An 11,366-nucleotide genomic window follows, 5' to 3' on the forward strand; every position below is an offset into this window, starting at 1 on the left:
TCTCATGTAAAGTTATTTTTCGGATATATCCAATATATAATTAATGTAAATCAGGGATTTTGTTTCCAATAGATTCAAGAGTTGAACAGCTTGGTGAAAAGACGGAAGATATACTTTATAATGTAAAGATCAAAGGAAAAGATTTAAATAAATCAGCCTATGTGTTTTAGTACAAAACAATCGACAAGTTAGGAATGGGTTATATGAAGGACGCACTCATAGTTTTAATAGAATTAAATTAATTTTAACATACGTAGATAATTATGATCAGTAATAATACATTTATAATTTCATTATTTGTATATTTCATTAAAATACGTTGTTACGATTGGCTTAAAGTAACTTCCCGTCATTCTGAAATCAACATTCATTTCAAATTGAAATGAAGCAGTCGTGAGGACATGAACTTCCACAATACAGTTGAATAAAAGAAAAACTTGATACATGCAAGGATTTGTATAGTTATGACTATACTAACTATACAAATCCTTGATACATGTAGAAATCGTGTTTTCATTATCCTAGCAAAGTATGTAGTTATAAGTATTGAATGCTACTAGTAGTAATTTTATCATAGTGTTGTAAAGGCGTTGACTGCGTACATTTTAGAACGAAGCGCTTCGGCGCTTCAAACATAATGTTCTTTGGTCAACGCTTTTATATCCCAATAAATTTACAAAAAGAAGCATTCAATTCTTAAATAATTTATATTCTTAATAATTTATCTTCGTTCTAATTAATTCTACTATGTGAAAAAAAGACTTACCTATTTTTAGTAATCAGTAGATAATGGCCAATTCTGTAAGATAATAGTAATATCCATTAGTGAACATCCAAACTACAATTATCAATGACATTAATGTGGTAGCTGGTCATCACCTAATTATCGTTTATTAAGGTGTCATTTAATGTTAGATAGTCCGGCTCAGATGGTCATCACATAATAATATCTCATCAAGTTGTCATTAAACACATATCCTTGAACTGACTCCCTGACTTCTGATCACTTCTTGTTATATGTATCCATAAGTATTAAATAAAATGAGTCGTATATGATTTATCGCTATTTGTATTACACCTGATTTCTTTAAATAAATCAACCTTACAAAAAAACGTAATAAGAATGGATTATGATAAGACTGGGACTTTTTATATAAACAGTCCAAAGATAAGACCGAGTGACACGATTTTTATTTGCCATGGGTAACACGATGGGCTGCACCGGGGGATCAGATACTACTTGAGCCGTGGTGTAGTGGTTACAAATGTAGTTCATCGGACTACTGACAAAAAAGTTCATGGTTCGATTCCCCTACCGGAATGAAAATTTCAGGGACTGAATGTTCGGCTCTCCATTGACTCCATTTGCGAGTATGGTCTCTTAAGAAAACGGTGATAGTCTGTCAGAATGGGACTACAAATGGCTGACCCGTGTAAAGAGAGCCATATCTCTTGCACGTTAAAGACACCCTTGTAGATTTCGAAAAAGGCAGGCTATGCCGCTACAAGGCAGCACTCGCACCCGCAAAGTGGAAAAGGATTAACATAAGTTGCAAAACTTGTTTCCCAATCAACTATAAATAAATATCATGTTTAAACTAGCCGATCTAGAACGCCCAAATTTAAATTTTTTTGGTGAGAAATGCATTTTTGGAGTTTAGATAACTAATTTTTTGGTTCTATTTAGTGTGTGTTAGTACTACTGATTTTTTTTTATAAATTTTGAAACGGTTGTCTTCGTTAAAATAATGGTGATACCATAAAATAAAGATCTTATACTTACTAGAATATAATTCAATTTTGATAAATGTAAGTATACACTTACGTAAAAAACTATGGACATAAATTTGGAAGTTAATTTCCCACACTTTCTAAATATAGATATACTCGTGATACCAAGCAAAATAATAACCAATTTCAGTTCTTCAAAGATATTTACCTAAATAAACTGAAATTGGTATGTTTAATATTGCCATGAAAGCGGGAGGTTTCGCAAGCCACAAAACCAGGTTCAACTCACCATTTTTCATAAAATATCCTGTACCAAGTCAGGGAAATGGCCATTGTTATATCATATGTCGTTTCTGTGTGTGTTACATTTTAATGTTGCGTTTCTGTAATGTAGTAGTTCTTTCTTATATTTGATGTGTTTCCCTCAGTTTTAGTTTGTAAGCCGGATTTGTTTTTTTTTTCTCAATCGATTTATGAATTTAAAACAGCGGTATACTGCTGTTGCCTTTATTTACAATAAATTTAACTTAACAAACGACTAGTAATGATTAAAATGTCCACCTAAACTAATGAATCATAAAGTGACATGATTTATAATTTACCTTCTTAATTCTCTGTTGATGAATTTAGTAATTATTAAGAAACAAAGGAGCAATTTTGACCGTTAGATAGAATTGACCATTCTTTTTACGTCTATTTTCGTTATATTGTTTTTCGTGTATTCAAACACAGTCAATATGTACACTCTATGCTTTTGAAGTTTAGAACTAAAACAATACCGATGAAAGCAAATCAATAAAAAGAAATCTTTAAAAAAAAAAATGATAATTTTTCTTTAGATTGTTCGATTTGGCTTCAAAGGATTTAAACGCTCATGCCAATGATCTGTCAATATTGAAGGCAAAACGAACCCAAAGGATAAGAAAATTGAGTATATTGTCATTACTTTCATTTAGGCATCACACATAGATCTAGAAACCACAGACCTCACAAAAAATGAATTGTTGTGGCATGATAAGACCATAATTGATGAGAGCACGTCAAGTACGCCATACTAAAATTTAACGGTCAATAAAAATGCGACTGTTTTAAATAGATATTAACGTAACATCGAGATCTTTATAAATATATTATAATACGTCATACAGACTAACTTTAACTTAATTTTTATAATCTTGTTTGTTTATAAATTGAATTTGATTGGTCAACACCTACTGTAACAAAGTATATGTCCAAAGTACATATTCAAATTAATTACTAATTGGTGACCATTTAGAACAAGTGTCAGATGACATTGTTTTGATTTATTGGGTACAAATGTACATATCTTCTTGTATGTTTACCGATAAAATGACTGGACGTTTTGTTCTTTTACGGAGGTCAACGAACGGACCCTCACATTGTTTGCCCGATAACTTACTATATATAACGTATATTTTCTAAAGTATATAAATATCTCCAAAATAGACCAAATCTCACAGAAATTAAAAACTATAGGTCACCGTATGGACTTCAAAAATGAGCAAAGTCATTTATGAAAAGTCCTGACAGTACTGTACATCATTTCGAACACTGTACAATATAAATCACTCATGCTATACAGATATATACACGTATGAAACAATACGATAAACACACCAAAGACTTTTATTCGCATGACATCGAAAACTATAGGCATTTTAATGAAATATTATAATGTTGTTTTTAAATAAAACTAGCCATCAGTAAAATTTAAAAAAATGGAGGTATATTTACACAAACTGAGACGAAGAAAATGTAATCGGAAATAGATTAGCCATATACTACCAACAAATAAGTTAAAATTAACTCGTTAACATTAATTGTCCTTAAATAATGACTTATCTCCCTTTCTGCGTATTTTTGTTTTACATTAACAAAATTACTATATTTTTGACTGTCATCTTGTTTTATAATAAAAACTATACAAGTGTGGACACAGATTAGTGTGGATAGTATATTTGGATGTTTGGCTGTGTTTTCTTACAAATTAATAATTCTCTGCTAATTCGCATTATCCAGTTCACATTAGAAATATGTTTTCGTTAATAAGAACTAGTTAATTCGCTTCAATTCGAATCAAACTGTGGTGTAGACTATTTATAAATTATAATTCGAATAAAATTAAAATGAATTAATTGATAATGCGAATTAAGTTTTAACGTCGTTCTGACAGTAAAGCGAATTTGAAGTGCAATTAGAATTTACGTTCGGATGTAAAACGTTTCGAATGCGAAGTAAACTAATGCGGATCAAATTCGAATTACTTGTAAACGCAACAATACAAAAAACGATGTTAGGTGACTAACTCTAAGCTTACATTTATTGTTATTAATATGATAATTTTCAGCCTTACCTTCAAATGGTCATTGATTTAGCTTTTTGAAACCAATTTTTAATTGAATTCCCATTATTTACTCACAAACTTCCAACAATTTTTTTTAACTTTTAAGTGACACTAAGCTTTCATTTATTGTTATTAGGATAATGTCCAGCCTTACCTTCAAATGGTCAATGCTTTGGTTTAACTTTTTGAAACCAATTTTCAATTGAATTCCAATGATATTTACTCACAAACTTCCAAAAGAACTTTTAAGTTTTAATTTTTGTGATAAAACTTTAACAAGGTAACACTGCCTTAGAGCTGTTGCATATTTATGAAAATCAATCTACCAGGTAGTTTATAAAAAAACAATAATTTTACATTTTTCTATACACCAACTGACAATGATATTTTATCTTTTTTACAATTGTAAAGAAATGTCAGCATGATCCTTTCTAAGTACGGTTAACATGGTTTATTTCCAATTCAGGACATAAACTATTATTATAATGTCTTTAACTTTCTAAATCTATTATTTGGATGGAGGTGTCTCATTGGCACTCACACCACATCTTCCTATATCTATAAACGGACATTTTTTTTTATTTGTTTCCCCTTATTCTTTGAACATTAGATACAATGTATCTCAGAGCTCTAATGCAACATCGTTTGTAAAGTTCATTTTGATTGTATAACCTCACCAATTTTCATAGTATCAATTTAAGATTCACAATGATGCTATAGTTTCATCAGAATGAAGATAACAATTGATTTTAAGCTCCATGGTGTTTTTAATGTAAAAGACCTAATCCAATACGGTATATAGACACCCACCATAAACTTGTCCGCTGAATAGAGATTTGTTGGTATTGATGGTTCAGTTGACTGGTGTGGTTTGTAAAACTAGCCGACAATAATATGGAACGCCGTAACTGCCTTATGGTACTTCCTTCTTTATCTTGATGAGGTTTTTCTTTATCATGATGAGGTTTTTCTCTATTATAAAGAGATTTTTCAATATCATGAGGAGATTTTTCTCAAAAATAATGATGTTGTTTTCTCTATTATGATGAGCTTTTCACTTATTATGATGAGCTTTTCACTTATTATGATGAATGTTTTCTTGATTATGATGAGGTTTTCCTCTATTATGATGAGGTTTTCCTCTATTATGATGAGGTTTACCTCTATTATGATAAGGTTTTTCTTTATTGTAATGCGCTTGATACTCAAACAGTTCCCATGTCGTTGCACTCCCCGGTACTATAAACTCCCCGAGCTGCTACCAAAATGGCGCAAAACTGCCGAAAGATAAAATAGATTCTTGAAGAATTAGATATTTAATTATACCCAAAATGCTGAATAAGAATAAATATAAGTCCCAAATGGCCTTGACTCATGACCTTGAAAATTAATATGGTATAACGTCTTGCTGTGGAAATCCATTGTACTAAGGTTTTTTCAAATCCATTGTGAGCTGTTTATTGTAGAGTGTTCATAAGGATTTCTGCTGAAAATTTAAGTCCCATAACGACCTTAACCTGACGCATGACCTTGAAAATCAATAGTGTTCAAGGTCTTTGTATGGACATTCATTGTACCAAAATGGTTGATATCCTTTTAGCAATGTTAATTCTATAGTGTTCACAAGGATGATATTCGATGAAAATTCCTAAGTCTCAAAATGACATCGACCAATGAGCTTGAAATCATTAGAGTTCAATGATTTGCTATGGACATCCATTGTACTACGTTTGGTTTACATTCATTGAGAGGTATTGATTCTAGAGTGACTGTGTTCATAAGGATTTTCGCTGTAAATCTTAAGTACCATAACGACCTTGTACTTTGACGCATGACCTTGAAAACCAACAGGGTTCAAGATCATTTTATTGATATTCATTGTACCAAATTGGTTGATATCCATTTAGCAATGTTCATTCTATTGTGTTCACCAGGATAATATTCGATGGAAAATTCTAAGTCCCAAAATGACCTTAACCCATGACCTTGGAAATCAATAGGGTTCAAGGTCTTGTTATTGATATTCATTGTACCAATTTGGTTGATATCTATTTAGCATTGTTAATTCTACAGTGTTCACAAGGGTAATATTTGCTAAAAAAACTTTGATCCATGACCTTAAAAATCAGTAGCTTTCAAGGTCTTGCTATGGACATTCATTGTACCAAGTGTGTTTGAAATCCAATAACGGATGTTGGTTCTAGTGTGTTTACAAGAATTGTTACGGAAGGATGGAGGCATTCCTATACGTTTGCATGGGGATAAAAAAAAAACGAACCCCGAAATACTTGGACAGCATCGGGTACTCCGGAAGCACATTCACTCTAGAATCAATATCTCTCAATGAATGTAAACCAAACGTAGTACAATGGATGTCCATAGCAAGTCATTGAACTCTAATGATTTCAAGCTCATTGGTCGATGTCATTTTGAGACTTAGGAATTTTCATCGAATATCATCCTTGTGAACATTATAATATAAATGAAAATCAAACAACTTAGTACAATGAATATCTATAGCATGACCTTTCACCCTATTGATTTTCAAGGTCATGCGTCAAAGACTAAGGTCGTTATGGGACTTAATTTTTCAGCAGAAATCCTTATGAACACTCTACAATCAACATCTCTCGATTGATTTTAACCAAACTTAGTACAATTAAAAACCAATTCTTCAGAGAACAATTGAAGGTCTTTCCACCTCGATAGTAAGAATGAAACGATGTTAGAAAATGTCACTCCTTGTTGATGTAATTTGGTTCTTCAAATTGATATAAAAGAATAAGATTAATAGGTATATGCAGAAGACTAAATTGTTTTATTGTGAACAGAAAATATTTTTTAGCAAAGGTCAAAATCTAGAACATCAAATTGACCTTTGACCTTGACCTCAATTTCAAGGTCATAGGTCAGTGATCTCAAATCAAAAGACCCAAGGTCAATCATTTGTATGGTTGTGGAGAAATACTGATTTCAAATACATAAGGGGAGAAAACTCCTATAAGGGTTAACCAAAACACTTCGACTGAATTAGGTTGAAGTTGCGCCTTTTTGTAAACAGTAATTTGACAAACAAATCATATCATTAACTGTAACAGTTTCTGTGGAATAACGATAACAAGCAAAATTCAAAATTTATAACATGACCTTGACCTTTGACCTTGATCTCAATTTCAAGGTCATAGGTCAGTGAACTCAAAATAGAAGACCGGAGGTCAATCACTTGTATGGTTGTGGAGAAATACTGATTTGAAATACATAAGGGGAGAAAACTCCTATAAGGGTTAACCAAAACACTTTGACTGAAATAGGTTGAAGTTGCGCCTTATTGTAAACAGTTATTTGGCAAACACATCATATCATTTACTGTCACAGTTTCTGTGGAATAACGATAACAAACAAAATTCAAAATTAAGAACATGACCTTGACCTTTGACGTTGACCTCAATTTTCTTCTAATGGACCAAGGACTTCATATCAAAAGACTGTGGACCTCTACGACTTATAACGTAGGAATTTATCCAACAAATTGCCTATCTTAAATTTTCAAAGGCCAATAACTCGTATAAGATGTCTTCCGATCACTCAAGTCAAAATAAACTAAATCATTCTCAAGAGTAGACAAACAATTTGGTGAAAACAGTTTGCTAAAATCTTTTACGGTATTAGAGATATAGTGATAACAAGAAAAAGGGGACGCGGGGAGATAACTCCTATAAGAATAAGTGTTCGGTCACACAGGGTGAGTTTTGAAACCCCCATTACTGTACAACATCATTGGCCAAATATCCATTCGATATGTTGTAAGACAAAAAAGCATCGATCAGACGGCAGAAGAAAAAAAAAAAAAAAATAATCAGAAGAAAAACAAAAGGTCTTTTTTTTTAGCATTTTGGGTTTAATTAAATTTCTTATTCTTCAAGAATCTCATCATAATAAAGAAAAACCTCATCATGATAAAGAAGGAAGTACCATAAAACAGTTACCAGCTGGTTACGGCGTACCATAACAACACATCCAAAACCGTATTAGAATGTAACTTATCTTGTTTTTGTAATTACGGTTTTCCTTTTAGGATATGATCTGAAAATGAACAAGAAAACGTGTCTGTTGCAGTCCACGTGTTATACACATGAGGCGAAGGAAGCATGATTACTGGAAAAGTACCCACAACCAACAGATAGAAAGTCTTCGAAGAGACATATTTAAAGGCGTTCTGTGATATTTTTACAAACTTTTCTATCATATGATATCTAAATTATCAATGTTTGCGGACGAGTCATTTAATATTTTAGAATGACAAATCCTTACTGGTAGGTGAATCAGAAAGGATCATACTGACCAAGTAACAAATTCTAAGGTCTGTATACTGCTTATTCGGAAATTAAAGGTCAAGATCAAGGTAAGAATGATGGTTCTTGGTTGTTAAATGAAATGATTCTTCAGCTATTTTCGACCTACTGTGATGGAATCTATTGATTTTAATGATCAATTTAAGAGTCACTATATTCATTTTAAAACACGCGCATTAATTGAATAAAGAAAGAAACATACTAAAGTTTACGCATTGTTGTCATTATAATGGAATTTGATGCGACTGTCATACAAGTGCGATGTTTCATTTTAACAAGCTATAAAACCAAGTCTATCCACCATATTCTACATGAGAAAATGATTGTACCAAGTCAGGAATATGATACTATAGTAGTTGTTATCCATGATTCGTTTCATGTGTTTGAGCTTTTGATTTTGCCGTTTAATTGGAGTCTTTCCGTTTTAAATTTTCCTCAGAATTCAATGTTTTTGTAATTTTACCTTTAAACTAACTAAAAGATAAAAAATATATATAAATAGTGTCACATCTTTGTTCTTCTGTCTTTACGAATATTGTCTCATACGCGATCATACCACCTTATACTAGTTTAGTTTTGACTAAAAATCATGTCACAGGCAAAATTGACCTTCGATGATTATGGCTCTTTTTAGAGCCTCTTCTGGTCATATGTAGCTGCTTACGTTTTACCGTATATATAAATTCTTGGTTATCAAATGTTATATTGAGGGGGGATAGGAGGGGGTCCTGATCCCGAAATCCCGGGCTTAAAAACACGAAATCCCGAAATCCCGGGCTTAAAAACGCCCGATCCTGGAGTCCCGATAAAGGTCCTACCCCCCCCCCCCCTTCCCCGTATATTGGTTTGGAAAGCGTTCCTGATGACAGTGCTTCGAGCCCTCGATACTTATCAAGTCACGTATCCTACGCGATTAAAACACCAGTTAGTTTTTTAAATTATTATAGATGGTGTATTGCATTTGACCATTGCTCTCAAGCTTTCTAACATTGATCACTTGAAAACTATCACGTACAAAAAATATAAAAGATATATGTCATATATAACTACCAAATACTTACAAAACTGCCAGCATCTGTAAAGTCCATATTACACTGTATTGCCCTGTATTTTGATTCTCCCTCTGTCACAACATCTGTCAAACTAAATCCGCTTTTCTTAATTTTTGTTCATGGTTTAATAATGCCATAATGTCGTCTTATAGATACAATGGTCGAATAATAATGTCGACAAATTGACAGGATTTAAATAATGTATTCAGATTTTTATATTATAACTAAGCTTGAATAAATTTCTGACCTTTTGGTCGAAATAAACTGTCATTAAATTTTACGAGTTTTACCACCTACATCAATCTATTTTAAATAAAAAGATATTAATTCTGCATGTCAAACTACTATATACATGTATATAACCGGGAATTCACCTTGATCTGTGATAATTTCAGTGTTTCTATGGTATGACCTAGTGAGTCGGCAATACATCCTGAGTTATCCGAAATTAAGTGTTAAACTGAGAATATAAACCCCTAAAAATCATTATTCATTTGAGATTAATAATTCCATTAATTCATTTTAACTTAGGCCTTAACATTTGGCAGCAATAAATTAATTATTCAGAATCAGACTCTTGTGTGTTCATTTATCATTTTAGTCTCCCACGTCAAAGAATAGGTGTATTTAACGTTATTTAGCAATGACGATCGGTTAAGAACTGAACTTTACAACAATAGAGATGAATTCCCACTATGAACCTTCAATTTTAATTTATCAAAATCGCAAGCACCATTTTATCTTTATACGAGTTAATACGAATAGCTTATATAGTTTTTTTTTCTAACTGAAGTGTCCGGGACCCCCTGTCCCCCTCTAAATAAGCCTATGCACTCGACTCCAATCTTAATTGACTAGTATTAATAAGCTAAGAATGGAAATGGGGAATATGTAAAAGAGACAACTACCCAACCAAAGAACACATAACAGCCGAAGCAACCAATGGGCCTTAAACGCAGAGAAAAAAAAACTACCTGGAGGTGGGACTCAGCTGGCTCCTAAATAAAACTGTGTACTAGTTCAGTGAAAATGGACGCCATACTAAACTCCAAATCATATAAATGAACTAAAATTTTTAAAAAAATACATACAGACTAACAAAAGCCAGAGGCTCCTGACTTGGGACAGGCGCAAAAATGCGGCGGGTGTCCGGTTTCATACCCAAGGATGGTGGTTCTCTCAACAAACAAAAACACAAAAACATACAAAATAGCAAAATAGTGTTGAAAGTGGCGTTGAAAACCAATCAATCAATCAATCCAAATGTCCTTTATATTGTTGTACGTTCCCCAGATTATATATTAAGGTAAATACAGAAAGTATGGTGTTTTCATCATATCATCAGTAATTACATATACAACATATACAAATGATAGAAAATTTACATTTGGTACATTCAGGAACAAAATAAATCCATACTCCTACTTTCACGTTAAAATGTTTCTAGTATCCAAATTTCTTGAGTTATCTCTGCATACATGACACAGGCACTTGTTTCTATCCAAGGGAAGGTCGACTATCCATATAAATAGAAGTACATGTATATGGATAGTCGACCTTCCCATGGATAGAAACAAGTGCGTGTGATACATGCATGATTCAGTTGGCAAAAGTTTTACAGTTTAATCAAAAGAAAAGTTGTTGAACGGTTTACTGTTCAAACAAACTTGCAATCATATACCTATAGTTTTATAAATGTGAACTAATGATGGCGATGGCGATGACATTTATGAATCGTGATTAAATACATGTAGTTGGTGAAAAAGCAAAGTAACTGAGGTAAACTTAAATAAATATATCAATGGGTAATTACTAATATAAATATATCGAAGTGTAAAACGTTAAAAAATATTTAAAAAAAAGTCG

At 32.2% G+C, this 11,366-nt stretch overlaps 1 protein-coding gene across 2 annotated transcripts in view; it reads right to left on the bottom strand.

The window, feature by feature from the left end:
- Positions 1-11,014, bottom strand: part of LOC143063992 (carbohydrate sulfotransferase 1-like) — a 31,025-nt gene extending 20,011 nt beyond the window's left edge. The window contains exons 1-3 of one of the 2 annotated variants that reach the window (XM_076236469.1): positions 10,886-11,014; positions 9,510-9,591; positions 767-799 (exon numbers count right to left, since the gene is read on the bottom strand). The gene's annotated coding sequence lies outside the window, so the exon portion shown is untranslated. Of the gene's footprint in view, positions 1-766; positions 1,026-9,509; positions 9,592-10,885 lie in introns of those variants that run through there. The other variant, XM_076236468.1, reaches the window with a different exon arrangement.
- Between the last annotated feature and the right edge of the window lie 352 nt (positions 11,015-11,366).

The sequence above is a fragment of the Mytilus galloprovincialis genome, chromosome 2 (genome assembly GCF_965363235.1).
Source record: "Mytilus galloprovincialis chromosome 2, xbMytGall1.hap1.1, whole genome shotgun sequence".
In the NCBI taxonomy this organism is placed as follows: domain Eukaryota; kingdom Metazoa; phylum Mollusca; class Bivalvia; order Mytilida; family Mytilidae; genus Mytilus; species Mytilus galloprovincialis.